Here is an 18261-nt window from a genome sequence, read left to right on the forward strand (position 1 = left end):
AAAATGAACCATTTTTGAGTAAAAAACAAAAAATAAAATAAATGTAAATAGGATTTGGTTGACAAAGCACATTCTAGGCAGAAGCAATGGCATGGGTGAAGATGAGATGTGCTGGCAGGGACCATCTTAGCTGGGACATACTGTGATAATACCGAGCCATTGACATAGCTGGATTTGTTACATCAGAAGTACGCCATGAGATTTAAAACTTGGGTTAAGGTTTAGGATGGTATTTGTCAGAAAGTGGGGAGGTATTGGAGGTTTATGACCTAAGTATGTGTATAATTGTTTGTGGCACTCTGCTAGATGGAGATATACAAGGAGATCTATCCAGAAACATATTCCTGGCTGCTCTATTCAGAGGCATTGGCAGGGTTCACTTCATGTGTGAAAACAAAAACAGAAAAACAGAAATGAGTGGAAAAAGCAATAGGTTTGAATAATCGGTAAAGTCTCAACATGTTTTAAAGGGTACAATTTGAGAGGAAGGAAAATATTTAATTTGACCCTCAGTCTTAGTATAACTCAGGGAAATGCAGATCGAGACCCACCTCCTAGACACACAAAGATTTAGGTATCTGATGATTGATAGAACAACTAAACAAAAATCAACAAGGATATAGAACTCAAGCAACATGGTCTAAGCAGTATTTATAGAACACCCTACCTAGTCATGTATGGATGTGAGAGTTGGACTTTGAAGAAGGCTGAGCGTCGAAGAACTGATGCCTTTGAACTGCAGTGTTGGAAAAGACTCTTGAGAGTCCCTTGGACTGCAAGGAGATCCAACCAGTCCATTCTGAAGGAGATCAATCCAATCTGAAGGATTTCTTTGGAAGGAATGATGCTAAAGCTGAAACTCCAGTACTTTGGCCACCTCATGCGAAGGGTTGACTCATTGGAAAAGACTTTGATGGTGGGAGGGATTGGGGGCAGGAGAAGAAGGGGACGACAGGGGATGAGATGGCTGAATGGCATCACTGACTTGATCGACACGAGTCTGAGTGAACTCTGGGAGTTGGTGATGGACAGGGAGGCCTGGTGTGCTGCGATTCATGGGGTACGCAAAGAGTCGGACACGACTGAGCAACTGAACTGAACTGAACTGACCCAACAGCTGCAGAATGCACATTCATTTCAAGTGCTCATGAAACATACACCAGGTTAGACTATATCCTGAGTCATAAAACAAACCTCTGCAAATTAAAGAGAATTTTAACTATAGAGAGTATATTCTCTGATTACATTGGAATCAAACTAGAAAGCAATAGCAGAAAGATAAGAGGAAAATCTTCAACCACTTGGAGTAAACACTATTCTAAATAATTCATGAGTCAAATAGGAAATTGCTAGGGTAATTTTAAAAATTCCTTGAACTAAATGGAAATGAAAATATGATATATCAAAATTTGCTTGACATAACTAAAATAATGCCAAGAGGGAAATTTATGCACTAAATGTGTCAAACTTTCAACTAAAGAACCTAGAAAACAGCAAAATAAGTCCAATCAAGCAGAGAGAAGGGAAAAGTTAAAAACAGAAAAATGATAGAGAAAAGCACAAAAACAAAAAGACGATTCTTTGGAAAGATTAACAAAATTGACAAATCTCTAGCAAGACTGACCAAGAAGGGGAAAAAAGAGAGAAAATACAGATGACCAATGTCAGGAATGAAACAGGGAACATCACCCGAGAACCTCCAGGCTCAAAAGAATAATAAAGGAATATTATGAACAATAACATACACAAAGATTTGACAACTTGGGTGAAATAGACTCATTCCTCAAATAATATAAACTACCACAACTCAATAAGCCAGAGATGATTTTAATAGCCTTATAACTATTGAAGGAATTGGCTTCATAGTTTTAAAACTTATGAAAAGGAACCTCCATATATGGGTGGTTTCACCAGAGAATTCTATTAAACAATTAAGACAGAATTTTAGAAAAATTTTTAAAACAATTTTTAAAATTTCTTTTTTGTTGAAATATAGTTGATATACAATGTTGTGTTAGTTTCAGGTGTACAGTAAAGTGATCAGTTACATACATATGTATTCTTGTTACATGTATATAATAGGCTTTCTACATACATATGTTCTACTTTTAAGATTCTTTTCCCACATGTGCTGTGTTGTACTTAGTTGCTCAGTCATGCCTGCCTCTTTGTGACCCTATGGGCTGTAGCCTGCCACACTCCTCTGTCAATGGGATTTCCCACCAAAAATACTGGAGTGAGTTGTCATTTCCTTCTCCAGGGGCTCTTCCCAACCCAGGAGTCAAACCCATATCTAATGGCATCTCCTGCACTATAGGCAGATTTTTTACCGCTGAGCCACCAGGGAAGCCCTTTTCCCATATAGGTTATTACAAAATATTCAGTATAGTTCCCTATGCTTACAGTAGGTCCTTGTTGGTTATCTATTTTATATATAAGAGTGTGCATATGTTACTCCCAAATTCCTAATTTATTCCTCGCCCCACATTTCTGCTTTGGTAATCCTAAGTTTTTTCTAGGTTTGTGGGTCTATTTCTCTTTCGTAAGTAAGTTCATTTGTATCATTCTTCTAGATTCCACATATAAGTGATATCATACGGCATTTGTCTTTCTCTTTGACTTCCTTCACTTAGTGTGATAATCTCTAAGTCTATCCATGGCGCCACAAGCGGCATTATTTCACTCTTTTTTATGGCTGAGTAGTATTCCATTATATATATATATATATATATATATATATATGTACCACACCTTTTTTTTTTTTGGCCATGCTGAGCAGCTTGCAGGATTTCAGTTACCCCACCAGGAACTGAATTCGGGCCATCAGCAGTGAAAGCTTGGAGTCCTAGCCACTGGGTCACCAGGGGATTTCCTGCACCACCTTTTCTTCATCCATTCATCTGTCAATAGACATTTAGGTTGCTTCCATGTCTTGGCTATCGGAAACAGTGCTGCAATGAACATTGAGGTACATGGATCTTTTTGAATTATGGTTTTCTTCTGATAAATGCCCAGGATTAAGGCAAAATTAACACCAATTCTATACAGTCTCTTCAAGAAATAGAAGAGAGGGACATTTTCCATTTTATCTTATGAAGCTAGTAATACTAATACCAAAACCAGACAAAGTCCATACAAAATAAAGAAAAATACAGACCAATTATCCTCCATGAATACAGGAAAAAAAACAAAATATTAGCAAGTAGAAAATAGCAATACATAAAAATGAATTACACACCATGACTAAATAGAGTTTGTTCCAGAAAGAAAAGGTAGTTTCAGTACTTGAAGATCAATTGGTGTAATCCACCATTTTAATAGACTTAAAAAGAAAAATCTCATGATTATATCATTTGATGCAGAAAAAGTGCTTGACAAAATTCAACAATTCATGATAAAAACTCCGAGAAAAATTAGGGATAAAGGGCATGCATGCATGCATACTAAGTTGCTTCAGTTATGTCCATCTCTTTGGGACCCTTTGGACTGTGCCCTGTCAGGTTTCCCTGTCCATGGGATTCTCCAGGCAAGAATACTGGAGTGAGTTGCCATGCCCTCCTCCAGGGGATCTTCCCAGCCTAGGGGGACTTCCTCAATTTGATAAAGAATATCTACAAAAAAAAAAAAAAAAGCTACAGCTAACATTACAGTTAACATGATGAAAGACCGAAAGCTTTACCGTCTAGGATCTGGAACAAGGCAAGAAGGTTTGCTCTTACAGCTTTTATTAACATAGGGCTGGAAATTTTTGTCAGTGCAATAAGAGAAGAAAAAAAAAAAGCAGATCAGAAAGGAAGAAATGAAACTATCATCGTTGGAGGTGACATGATTGTTTACATAGAAAATCCCAAAGAATCTACAAAAAATTCCTAAACTAATAGGTAAGTTCAGCAAGTTCATAGGACACAAGATAAATCTAGAAAGAGCAAATAAACACATGGACACTGAAGTTAAAAATATAATACCATTTATAACCACTCAAAGAAAAAAAGAGAAATACGTGTTAATCTAACAAAACATGTAGAGAACTTGTAGCTAAAAGTTATAAAATGATGATGAAAGAAAGGAAAAATCTAAATAAGTGGAGAGACATACTGTGCTCATGGATTGGAAGACTCAACCTAGTAAAGAAATCAGTTCTCCCCAAATTTATATATAGGTATAATGCAATTCTTGTCAAGATCCCAGCAAGATTTTTTGGTGGATATATACAAGATTGTTCTAAAATTTGAATGGGATGACAAAGAAACTAGAATAGCTAAAATAATCTTGAAAAAGAAGAGGAAAGTAGGAGGAATCAATTTATCAAATTTCAAGATTTATTATTGATATATAGTGATAGTAATCAAGACAGTGGTATTGGAAAAGAAATAGATACATATGTAAGTAGAACAGAGAACCCAAAAATAGACTCACAAATATAGCCGGCTGATTTTTTAAGTTTTTCAGCATTATATTTATTTATTTATTTGGCTGCATTGGGTCTTAGTTGCAGCACATGCGATCTTCATTGCATCATGGGGTATCTTGAACACGGAACACAGATTCTCTAGTTGCAGTTGCTCTAAGGTATGTCGGATCCTAGTTCCCTGACCAGGGATCAAAGCTGTGTCCTCTGCATTGCAAGACAGATTCTTAACCACTGGACCACCAGGGAAGCCCCTTGGCCAGCTGATTTCTTATAGTGATGCAAGAGCAATATGGTGGAAGAAAGATTGTCTTTCCAACAATGGTGCTGGAGCAACTGAACATCTATAGACTAAAAAGAAAATATGAACATCAACCTAAGACTTCACCTAACAGAAAAATTAATGTGGATCATACACTTAGATATAAAACATAAAACCATGCAACATTTAAGAAAAAAAGTAAGAGAGAATCTTTAGGATCTAGGGATAAAGAGTTCTTAGACTCAATACCAATAGTGTGATCCACAAAAAACAAAAAATTGATAAATTTGCCTTCATAAAAATTAACAATTATATTCTGCAAAAGAACTTGTTAAAAAATGAAAAGACAAGATTCAGAGTGGGAGAAAATAGTTGCAAACCACATATCTGAATAAGGACTAGTATCTGGTATATATGTAGAGCTCTCAAACATCAATAGCAAGCCAACAACCCAATTATAAAATGGACAAAAGATGTAAAGAGAGAATTTACTGAAGAATGTATAGGGATGGCAAATAAATATATGAAAAGATATTCAACAGTGTTAGCCATTAGGGAAGCACAAATTAAAAACCACAGTGAGCTATCATTACATATTTATTGGAATGGTTAAAATAAAAATTAGTTACAACAACATGTGCTGGAGAACATGCTGAGAAATAATATCACTCATACATTGCTGGTGGGAATTTAAAATGGTTCAGCTGTTCTGGAAAACACTTCATCAGTTCTTTAAAAACTAGACATTCAACTGTGCTATGACCCAGTGGTCTCACTCTTGGGCATTTTCCCTGAAGAGTAAAGATTTATGTTCACACAAAATCCTGTATACAAATGTCTGTAGCAGCTTTATTTGTCATATCCAAGAACTGGAAGCAACCCAGGTACCTGTCAATGTGTTAGTGGTTAAATAAACTGTGGTACCATAAAATACTACTAAATATAAAATACATAAAAATATGTAAAATACCATAAAATACTACTCAGCCACAACAACTGCAAAAAATGAGCTATTACTGATCCAGGTAACAACTTGGATGAATCTCCAGAGAATTACGCGGAGTGAAAAAAAAAAGAATCTCAAAAGATTATATACTGCCTGACTGCATTTATATAAAACTCTTGAAATGAAAAAGTTATAGAAATAGTGATTTCTATACCAAAAGGTATGGGTGATCCTTGTGGTGATAGAAATGTTCTGTATCTTGACTGTATCAGTGTCAATATCTGCTTGCAATATTTTGCTATCGTTTTACAAGATTTTAGGAGAAACTGGGTAAAGGGCACATGGCATCTCAGACTTCCCTGGTGGTCCAGTGGTTAAGACTCTGCTTCGCTGGGGAATTAAGATCCTTCCTGCTGCATGACATGGCCAAAAAAAGGCAAATCTACACATATCTCAACATTTTAAAGTTCAACCAAAAAAAAGCAACAGAATGATAAAACTTATGATATTTAAGGTAGGGAGGTGGATGGAATAGGGATGAACTTGAAAGTAAATGAAAGGGCTTGTCAGTGCTTTGGTTTTGGATTAGATGATGGGTTTAGAGGTGTTTGCTGTATTATTGGGGTCTTCCCTGATGGCTCAGTGGTAAAGATTCTGCCTGTAGTGCAAGAGCTGCAGGAGACTCAAGTTCAATCCCTGAGTCTGAAAGATCCCCTGGAGGAGGGCATGGCAACCCACTCCAGTATTCTTGCCTGGAGAATTCCATGGACAGAGAAGCCTGGTGGGCTACAGTCCACAAGGTCACAAAGAGTTGACACGACTGAAGAGACTTAGTGCACTGTATTATTGCTTTATAACAAAGTGACAAATAATTAAAAGAAGTATATTCATGAACCAGTGAGGACAGAGTAAAAGGTACCAAGAATCAAGGTTGATCCAATTTTGTGTCCCTGAGGTCTACTGGGGGGAAGTAACAAATGAGCTCAGTTTCTTATGAGAAGCAGACTTCAGGCAGCTTTCTTACACATACCAGAGGCTCTTTCTGCCATAAACAAGTCAACAGCAAGGGCAGTTGTTAAGAGGGAAAGGAGATTCCTTGAAACAGCCACAAACATCCATTTTAAGAGTTTGGGGAAATACCAAAGGTATTATCCTCTTTCTAATGAAGTGTTCTGCTTGCTGATGGAAAGTCATTCATAGTTTATTCATTCAGCAGCTATGTGACCAGTGCGTGCTAGGCACAACAAGAAGCTAGAGATGCCTTCAAGGAAATTACAAATTCGTTGTGGAAAGTGGTCAGTTCTACAGGAAATGAGTGAAATTATTATTTTTTCAAGTGAGTCATGAATGTCTTATTCATTGTTTTAAAGAAAATAATGAGCAATCTCTTCAGATATTAGGCTATTATAATTCCTATGGTATGCCATAATTTGAGGTTGCCTTCAGTTCAGTTCAGTTCAGTTGCTCAGTCGTGTCCGACTCTTTGTGACCCCATGAACTGCAGCACACCAGGCCTCCCTGTCCATCACCAACTCCCGGAGTTCACCCAAACTCATGTCCATAGAGTCGGTGATGCCATCCAGCCATCTCATCCTCTGTCGTCCCCTTCTCCTCCTGCCCCCGATCCCTCCCAGCATCAGAGTCTTTTCCAATGAGTCAACCCTTCGTATGAGGTGGCCAAAGTATTGGAGTTTCAGCTTTAGCGTCAGTCCTTCCAAAGAACACTCAGGACTGATCTCCTTCAGAACAGACTGGTTGGATCGCCTTGCAGTCCAAGGGACTCTCGAGAGTCTTATCCAACACCACAGTTCAAAAGCATCAATTCTTCGGTGCTCAGCTTTCTTCAAAGTCCAACTCTCACATCCATACATGACCACAGGAAAAACCATACCTTGACTAGACGGACCTTAGTCAGCAAAGTAATGTCTCTGCTTCTGAATATGCTATCTAGGTTGGTCATAACTTTTCTTCCAAGGAGTAAGCATTTTTTAATTTCATGGCTGCAATCACCATGTGCAGTGATTTTGAAAGTGAAAGTGAAAGTGAAGTCGCTCTGTCATGTCCGACTCTTTGCGACCCCATGGACTGTAGCCCACCAAGCTCCTCTGTCCATGGGATTCTCCAGGCAAGAGTACTGGAGTGGATTGCCATTTCCTTCTCCAGGGGATCTTCCAGACCCAGGGATCAAACCCAGGTCTCCTGCATTGTAGACAGACGCTTTAACCTCTGAGCCACCAGGGAAGCCCCCCAAAATAAAGTCTGACACTGTTTCCACTGTCTCCCCATCTATTTCCCATGAAGTGATGGGACCAGATGCCATGATCTTCGTTTTCTGAACGTTGAGCTTTAAGCCAACGTTTTCACTCTCCTCTTTCACTTTCATCAAGAGGCTTTTTAGTTCCTCTTCACTTTCTGCCATAAGGGTGGTGTCATCTGCATATCTGAGGCTATTGATATTTCTCCCGGCAATCTTGATTCCAGCTTGTGCTTCTTCCAGTCCAGCGTTTCTCATGATGTACTCTACATAGAAGTTAAATACTAGTATTTCACAACCTGTTAAAACATTATTCTACTAGATGTCTTTCTGTGGGAAACAGAAGTGGAAGGGGGGAAAAAAAAAAAGAAAAATCAGTTACTCAATTTTTCTGTGACTTATGCTAACATGGTGCTTCTGAAAGTCATTAAGCACACTCACACCTGCCTTGATGGTCTGTGCTGGGCCTTCTTTGGGGGCAACTCTTCTAATCCAAATGCTAGACGTCCCCAGTGCAAATGCTCTTTATGTATTAATCAATTAAAGACTTAGTAAGTACACGCTCTGCCTGAGTTTGAATGCTAACTCTGCCATTTTTTTCTTGGTAATCTGGGCAAATTTCTTAAGCTCTCTGTGCCCCAGTGCCCTCATTTCTAGTGCTGGTTATTCCTGCAATGAGGCACTGAGTGGGGGAGGAAGGAGGGCAGAGGGGTTCGGGAAACATTGCTTTTGCCTTCATGGAGCTTTTAATCTAGTAGGAAAACACAGTAGGGCACTAATATATGAATAAGAATATTCACTGGAAGGACTGATGCTGAAGTTGATGCTCCCATACTTTGGACACCTGATGTGAAGAGCCGACTCATTGGAAAAGACCTTGATGCTGGGAAAGGTTGAAGGGGAGAAGGGGACAACAGAGGATGAGATGGTTAGATAGCGTCACTGACTCAATGGACATGAATTTAAGCAAACTCCGGGAGATAGTGAAGGACAGGGGACTCTGGTGTGCTGCAGTCCATGAGGTCGCAAAGAGTCAGACTTGACTTGGCAACTAAACAACAACAACAAGACCTGGAAAGACACATCAAACTGCTGGGGGAACTGGAGGCGATGATCACTTTTCATTTATCTATACTAGTTGAATCCCTTCTTTTTAAAAAGATAATTCATTCGTGTATTTCGTTTGTAAATGAATATTTTTTTAAAAGCTTCCTAAAGAAGTTGAGTACTGCAGAGAAAAGGGATGTGTAGTTAATTCTTGGTTTTTTGGCTGTGCTGGGTCTTTGCTGCTGCTCGCTCACTGTCTCTAGTTTGGCAAGTGGGGGCTGCTCTTCATTGCTGGATGTGGCCTTCTCATTGCAGTGCTTTCTCTTGTTGCAGAACACAGGGCTTTAGAGACAGTGAGCTCAGTAGTTGGGGCCCTCCGGCATGTGGAATTGTCCCGGATCAGGAATCACACCGTGTCCCCTGCGTTGGCTGGTGGGTTCTAAACCACTGGACCACCTGGGAAGTCCTGCAGTTAATTCTGATCGTTAAGGAAAGTCTTCATGGAGGAAGAGATGATTCAGCTACTTTTGGAAAAAGGAGTAGATGTCCATCAGGTCAGCTGATTTAGGGGCAGGAAGGGGATGTGTATGGAAAAAGAAAGAGGGGAGCAGAAGGACAGGAGCCGAGAGTGCACACATCTCGGTGTGGCCTGGAGGACCCCAAGAATGCAACTGCATGCACATGAAGGGCTGAGCTGGGTCGAGGGGGCAGAGAAGGTTGGAGAGGTGGCGAGAGCCATGTGAGGCCAAGTGGGATTTCTGCGCTTCATCCTGGTGACGAAGGGGAACCAAGTATCAGCCCTGACTGGTAGGGTGGAAGATGTGGAAGATGTCCAATGATTTCTGCTGGGGGGCTGGGCAGCTATTGGCCCCAGACTGTGGGCCAGGATGCAGAGAGGAGCATGCTTGGGTGGATGATAGACTTAGTGTGGATCTTGTGAGGCTGAGGTGTCTGTGGGATATCCCAAGAGAGAGGCCCAGGAGGGAGGTCTTGGTGCAGAAAGATAAACTGGAAATGAATGAGAATGAGAGGAGCTGGGCCAGGAATGGAGGGTGGAGATCAGGGCAGCCATGACCAGAGGCAGCCAGAGCTGCAGAGATGAGAGAGACAGACAAAGGCAGATGAATACACAGAGAGACAGAACAAGGATATAAACCCAGTCAATTAAATTCTCCAGCCACTATTCCAGCTTCTTTGACATCTGGGCCAAACACTAGCATCCCACCACGAGTAACTTCTTTTCTTTTCCTGTCTCCTTCCCCCGATCCTGTTTTCTCCTTTGGCCTTCTTCTTTTTTCCTCTTTGCTTCGGCAGGGCCAATTCTACTTGCAGAAACAAGAAGATAACAAGCTAACATAATGAGATTAAGGATTCTCCCCAAATCTCTTCCCAACTTTTAGGACCATAGAGCCTAAAATTTCACCGTGTGGTATTTGTCCTCTGTGTAAATGCATCTTCAGTACTTTTTCATTTTATTAATAAAATGCAAATATCTTTAATAGAGGTAATATGAACCCTCAGGTTTGACTTGCGGTCTTTATCTTTCTGGTCTGAGAGCTAAGGGAGAGAAAAACCTGAAGGGTGGGAAGATTGGGTGAAGAAAATGTGGTGATGGATTTTGAATCAGGCTGTAGAGCATTGGCCTGTAGCCTGCATAGCCTGCCCCTCGAGGAATCCTGGGCACCAGGGAGGCAGTTCTGAGGAGTGGATATAGAAGGTGCAACAGAAGGAACATTGCTAAAAACAACCCTTTCTGTTGTTGTTCTTCAGTTGAGTCACCTCTTTGTATCAGGTAGCCGATGTATTGGAGCTTCAGCTTTCAGCATCAGTCCTTCCAATGAATATTCAGGACTGATTTCCTTTAGGATGGACTGGCTTTATCTCCTGCAGTCCAAGGGACACTCAAGAGTCTTCTCCAGACTCTTTCCAGAGTTGGAAAGCATCAATTCTTCAGTGCTCAGCCTTCCTTATGGATCAACTCTCACATCCGTACATGACTACTGGAAAAACCATAGCTTGGACTCTATGGACCTTTGCTGGCAAAGTGATGTCTCTGCTTTTTAACAAGCTGTCAGTTTTGTCATAGCTTTTCTTCCAAGGAGCAAGCGTCTTTTAATTTCATGGCTGCAGTCCCTGTCCACAGTGATTTTAAAGCCCAAGAAGATAAAATCTGTCACTGTTTCCATTTTTTCTCCTTCTATTTGCCATGAAGTCATGGGACCAGATGCCATGACCTTAGTGGTTTGAATGTTGACTTTTAAGCCCGCTCTTTCACTCTCCTCTTTCACCCTCATCAAGAGACTCTTCAGTTCCTCTTTACTTTCTGTCATTAGAGTGGTATCATCTGCATATCTGAGATTATTGACATTTCTCCTGGATATCTTGATTCCAGCTTGTGATTCATCCAGCCTGGCATTTCTCATGATGTGCTCTGCATAGAAGTTAATAAGCAAAGTGACAATACACAGCCTTGACATACTCCTTTCCCAATTTTAAACCAGTCAGTTGTTCCATGTTTAGTTCTAATGCGTTGCTTCTAGACCTGCATACAGGTTTCTCAAGAGGCAGGTCAGGTGGTCTGATATTCCCATCTCTTTCAGAATTTTCCATAGTTTGTCATGAGTCACACAGTCAGAAGCTTTAGTGTAGTCAATGAAGCAGAAGTAGGTGTTTTTCTGGAATTCCCTTGCTTTTTGTGTGATCCAGCAGATGTTGGTGATTTGATCTCTGGTTCCTCTGCCTATTCTAAATCCAGCTTGTACATCTGGAACTTCTCAATTACCTAATTAACTAGTAGGATATTCATACACAGCTGGCAAGACTATCAAATTGCAAGGCCATCTTGTACTATGAGTCAAATACCTTGAAAGTATGTTATTTCCTTTTGATTAGCAATTCTTTTCCTAGGAATTAAACTTTAAGGCCATAATTAGATAAATGCAAAAATATGTTTACACCATGATTGCTATAAGCTTTATTATTTGCCCTCCCTAAATTCATATGTGAACCCCAGAGTGACTACAACTGGAGATAGGATCTTTATAAGGTAATAGTTTAAGTGAGGTGATAAGGCCCTGGTCCAATGGACTGTGGCCTTAAAAGAAGAGGAAGATAGAAATGGGTCTTTTCCTCTCTCTCTTCCTGCCATGTGAGGGCACAGTGAGAAGACAGCCTCTATAAGCCAAGAAGAATCTTTGCGGGAAACATAGCTGGCTAGCATCTTGATCTTGGACTTTTTGGCCTCTAGAATTGTGGGAAATACATTTTTGTTGCTCAAGCCACCCAGACTGTGTTATTTTGTTATGGCAACCAGAGTTGACTAATACAATGATATTTATAACAAGGTTGTTTATACAGATGGAGAAACTGAAAACAACAGAGTAATTGATTTTTCTTTTTGTGCATACAGAAAGATTGAAAACAGAGTAATCGATGGGCTTCCCTGGTGGCTCAGCTGGTAAAGAATCCGCCTGCCATGTGGGAAACCTGGGTTTGATCCCTGGATCGGGAAGATCCCCTGGAGATGGGAACGGCTACCCACTCCAATATTCTGGCCTGGAGAATTCCATGAACTATTCCATGGGGTCACAAAGACCCAGACAAGACTGAGTGACTTCCACTTTCCCTTTTTTCAAGTGAAAAGGAAGGTTAGAGTATGACTTCATGTATACACATACATATGTATATCAATATAAATTTGCATGTAAACATGTGGGAAAGCAATATATGTGTATGTCAGTGTTCTCCAGAGAAACAGAACCAGTAGGATGTATTATACACATATATATACCAGAAACCTCATCGTCTGTGAGGCTGTTTCTCCTTTTCATAAGACAATGCTTCTGTAATTTCACTTTCTATAGAGAGACCAGAAGGATAATTCTTTTTTTTTCCATAAAAAGGACAAAAATTTGACTAAAAATATTTAGGTAATTTCTTTCAGCCTCTCAACAAATTACTGGGAATGACATAATTTTTTTAGAACTGTTGTCAGATTCGAAAAAAATCTCTAAATTTTTCAATGTGTGAGTTGTTATATTTTAGGACATTTCACGTTTTATTTTCCAGTGATTCATCTTAAACATTCTTAGAACTGATGACTTTCATCAACCAATTTGTTACCAATGTCCTCATTGTACTGGTATAGTTTCCTTGTCAATGTCAATATTTCAGATAAGAGCAGCAAGGATTTAAATGGTTTTCCATTGTGATTATATAATGTACTCTACCTCGTTGTGGGCCATCAGACAATCCAAGATTCCATTTGACGTTGTATTTTCCTCTGAATGAATTACTGCTTCATTGTAAGCCGAAACGTGTTGTTATAATTTGCTTATTTTTGTCAAAAATTTTCTATTGATTTTAATTGCTTATCTTATCTTTTACATTTCCCTAATTTTATGTGTCTTTTTCTCTCAGTTCCTTTTGTTTTTTTTGGCAGTGCCATGAAGCTTGAGGGATCTTCTTTCCTCAACCAGGGATCAAACCCAGGGCTCCTGCAGTGGAAGCACCGAGTCCTAACCCATTGGACCACCAGGGAATTTTCTCTCAGTTCTTTAATACATAAATGAATTGATTTTCAAATTTTTTATTTATTGTAATTAAAATATAGTTGATGTACAATATTGTGTGAGTTTTGATGTACAACATAGTGATTTGCCACTTAAATACATTATAGAATGATTGTCATAAGTCTAGTGACCATCTGATACCACACAAAGTTACTAGAATATTATTGTATATGTTTCTCATGCTGTTAATTACCTCCCTGTGACTTACCAACTTTATAATCGGAAGTTTGCACCTCTTATTCCCTTCACCTATTTCATCTAACTCCTTACCCTACACATAAATGAATTTGAAGAGAGAATGTTGTCCTCCCTATATGAAAAAATCAGAAGTCTGTGCTCTCTTTTATTGAAAATGTTCCAGAACATATTTCCAAATAGCAGTTAAAGTGTCATAATCAAGCTTCATCAAATAAATCACTCCCATTAACAAAGAAAAAAAATTCCTTATAGTACATTTATTATAGTATAAGCTGTATGGTCGATTTCATTCCTGGGAGGAGAGAATGCTATTTTGACTAGAACAGCACATGTGTGACAATCTAAGAATTTTCAGAGATTAGCTTCTGGGGCTGTACATTTCAAACCTTGTTTCTCTTTCACCACTGACATCAGTGTGGCGTCTGGCCTTGCAGGAATATTCACGTCTCAGTACAACCTACCTTGTCAGGTGAGTTAGTACAGAGGGCAGCAGGAATATTCCTGGCAGCCATACAGGTAGCAGTAATAGGACTTGACAGAAGAGACTGCAAACCACAACCCTGTATCCCAGTATATAAATATATCTCTGATTAAACCTTCCCCCAAATGCCCACAGCCACTTCAATACCACCAGACTTGATGGGACTGAGTGGAATTTCGGGGTGGAAAAGAGACAGTGGTCTGAACCATCTATGGCTGAAATATCCCAGTTGTGCAAATATTATTATGCTCTGTCACCATATGAACACATAGCCAGGGCCCATTCTGGTCCTGGCCTTGAAGCTGATGCCCACTGACTTCCTGGCAAATTGGCCTCAGGCTCCTCCACTCTCAACAACTTCCAAACCCTCACCCCCACTCTCCTGGTTTGTTGCCATCAACTATTTTCGTCTTCCTGCCCATTTCAATCTGTTCTTAATGCAGTGGCCAATGTGATCCTGTAAAAACTGACAGTCAGATCATGTCACACTTCTGCTCAAAAGATTCCGATGTTTTCCCATTTCACTTCCAAAAAAGCCAATAGTCCAAGTGGCCCTTTGCCTTTCTGACCTCACCTCGTGGTATCCAGCCCTTTCTCAGTCCACTCCAGTCTCCTACAGTTTCTGGAATGACCAGGCACAGTCCCATGAGGCTCTTGAACTTGCTGTTAATGCAGTCTGGACGACTCTTCCCATCTCCTTCTGAAAAGCCTTGCTCGACCTACCCTCGTGCTTGCATGGGTGCGTGCTCAGTCACTCAGTTGTGTCTGACTCTGTGACCCCACAGACTGTGGCCGCCAGACTCCTCTGTCCATGCGATTTTCCCACTTGAGTAGGTTGCCATTTCCTCCTCCGAGGGATCTTCCTGACCCAGGGATCGAACCCACATCTCCTGTGTCTCCTGCACTGGCAGGCGGGTTCTTTACCGCTGAGCCACCTGGGAATCCTGACCCACTTCCCCCTACCCTATTTCTTGTCCCTGCTTTGTGTTTCTCCGTAGGCTCTATCACCATCTAAACAGATGTTTTGCTTTCCGACTCTCTCCCCCTCTAGAACTGAGCTCCATGAGGTGTGGATCTTTGTTGAGTCCATGGTTGTGCCCATTTCCTGGAACATGACCGATTTCTGGTAAACACAGGGGTCTCTGCCTTTAATGGACCTTTCTCTAGCCCCACCAGCAGCCCACAGGACCACCTTCTGAGAAACAGCAGTGAAAGTAGTTACTGGAAGTCCAGTTTCCCTAAAAGAGAAGAGCAAAGGTGACACAGTGGCAGGATTTTCTAGCATTTGAGCAACTTTGTTTTATAATGAAATGTTTTCTTGTGAAGTGAATCACCAGAGGATTTGATCACTGAGCCATAAACCTCTTGCACCTCCTCCCTTTGTCCCCAAAAATGCAATCCAGAGTCACTGTGGTAGTAATAGGAAATTGCCAAATCATATAATCTTCCCAGTTCAAAGGAAAAAATACAAATAAAGAGAAAAGGAGGAAGAAGCAAAGCAGACACTTGAAATGTCTGTTCTTGTTTATCTTTTCTTCCTTTTCATTTTTATTTCTCCTTCTGATTTCAAATAAAATGAACTAGAAAACAGCACAGAAAAGCAGCAAATACAGGCTGTCATTAGCACATCCCACTTGATCAGAGAGGTGTTGACATTCTGGTGTAACAAATGAGCTCAGAACTAGGAGAGATAATATCACTTGTAAATATAAAACATTTTAAGTTGTTAATGTAATAAAACATTTTCCAAAATGTTTAAAAAAGACAAGTGAAAGTATTTATAATCCTACCATCACAATAGAAAAGCTAGAACTTTCGTATATTCCCTTCTAATTTTTCTCATATGCATACACTTTTTCATTGTGGTAAAATAAAAATACAACATGAAATTCACCATCTTAGCCATTTTTTAAGTGTACATACAGTAGTGTTATGCATATATTTTTATATACATGTTACTGTTATATCTTTTGTATCCTGATTTTTTTTTCCCAGTTTGCCTTCTATCAAATAAATCATCCATGTAGCAAATTTGTCTACATGCTTGTAATTTTAAAGATGCATAACATTCTATCCCATGGTTAGAACATACTTTATTTAGCTGTTCACCTATAATGGGACATTTATGTTGTTTACAATTTTTCACTTACAATATTCTTATGAATTTTTAGTTCATATAGTATTTTCTCTTTAATATTTTCAATTATCTTCTTGAATGATTTTCTAGAAGTTTCCTAGGAAAACTAAGTCAAAAGTGATGTCTTGCATGATTCTTGAAAATTACAATAGAACTGCTTCCAATGCTTTCTACCAATTTACAGTGATACCGGTGCAATATGAGAACACCAATTTCACCACACTTTCACAACTTTTTCTTTTGATATTAAATTAATATTTTAATTCAAATATTAAAAGTTTAAAAGTCATATTACTTTAACATGTATTTTTCCTATATCTATTTTCCTTGTTTTCTCTGTTGGAGAATGCCAGTTTGTGTCACTTGCTATTTACCTTTAGGAGGTTGTCTCAATATTTTTCTTATTCTTTTTCATGGGCTGTATATATAATAAAGATTTTACCACTGTCAGATTTACTGTGAATATTTTTCCCCATCTACTGGTTTAAAACGTCTAGTTATACTGTCACCTGAGTCAATTTAACACTGTTATACTGCTCAGATCTTGTCAATGGGGTTTTTCCTATCACCTTCATCTTAGAAAATTCTCTCCACTTTGTCTTATCCCCAGGGCTTTGATAAAGGATTTAATTCTGCTTTATCTTCCTGATTTTATTTTCTATCATTATTTCATTCATTCCATTTGATGTACATGTAGGTCAAATTAATGTGTCCTGTAAGTTCTCACTAGTTAACCAGGACTCTTCCTTTTAATATATTTGAGGAAAGCCCTGAGTAACTGAAACAGTAGGTCTATACCTGTGTGAAGAGTTCTTGTGTATTGGGGATGGGTTCCAGGCTCCCTGGGGGAAGAGGAGCAAGGTAGAGCCCAAAGGACCTAGAATGTGATGTGGTTCAGCGAGACCAGAAAACGAGCAATATCTAGAATGAAGTGTGGGAGTGCACCTAAATGTCCTTGCGTTTTCACCTTGCTCTTCTGTTAGAAACAACACTGGGGGATGAAAGTGTTTCTAAACATTAAAGACCACTTGACTCAGAGATTTCCCCGTCTTTATTGGAGTCTGTACCTGGATAGGAGGCAGAATAATAGCCCCAGGGCCACCATGAGTTCTGCTGAGCGAAGAAAAGGATAAAAGAGAAATCCAGGCGGACGGAGAGAAGGCTCCGCCGCTGTGCAGCCTTAATCGTGGAGGCGCCCACCCTCTGTCCTCCCGCGGCCCGCGTGCACCTCCACCCTCCTCTCGGCTGGTCCAAGCCCCTACACACACAGACAAGAATCACCACTTGCTTCCCTGCCCTCTAGCTGGCTGCATCTCAAAACTTTTGCAAGGGTCTTAAACCTGGCGCGGAGAGCCACGTGCACTGGACTGGGAGCCACAAGTGTCCGCCCCGCTACCCACGACTCCTCACCACCCCCTACCCCGCCTTCATCCCCACGGCTGCCCACGAACCTGGAGCCTGAAAGCTTAAGCGACCACACTCGGAAGGCACGCCTGACCTCCTGATTCTGGTTCCCACCCGCCGGCCCAGGTTCGCGGTTATCTTTCCTTCCCGGTGCTCACAGTATGCAGACCACAAACCCATAACCACTTGTTTTTTTTGCCTTTTTTTTTTTTTTTTTTTTCCTTTGCTGGGATCACGTACAACACCGCTTGACTTTGCATCTTTTAACTGGCAGGCAGGTGGAGGGAGCAAGCCTCGGCCTCCTTCTGGCACGAAGTCCCGCATCTTAACTTTGTGGGCAGAGCATCCGCCACTTGAACCTTGGGAGAAAAAAGCATCGGGTCCATTTCACGTTAGCGCGCAGGGTCCAGATCCCCGAACCTGTGTACCAGGGACGTCCCCCGTGCCAGCCAGGCTCCGGGGAAGCCCAGCCACTGTGAAATCTGCAGGACAATCTCTTCCTCGCCATCCTCCCCGAGGGAATTCACCCTCCGGGGCCGCCCCGCCTGGTTCC

This window comes from Budorcas taxicolor, chromosome 16, assembly GCF_023091745.1.
Source record: "Budorcas taxicolor isolate Tak-1 chromosome 16, Takin1.1, whole genome shotgun sequence".
In the NCBI taxonomy this organism is placed as follows: domain Eukaryota; kingdom Metazoa; phylum Chordata; class Mammalia; order Artiodactyla; family Bovidae; genus Budorcas; species Budorcas taxicolor.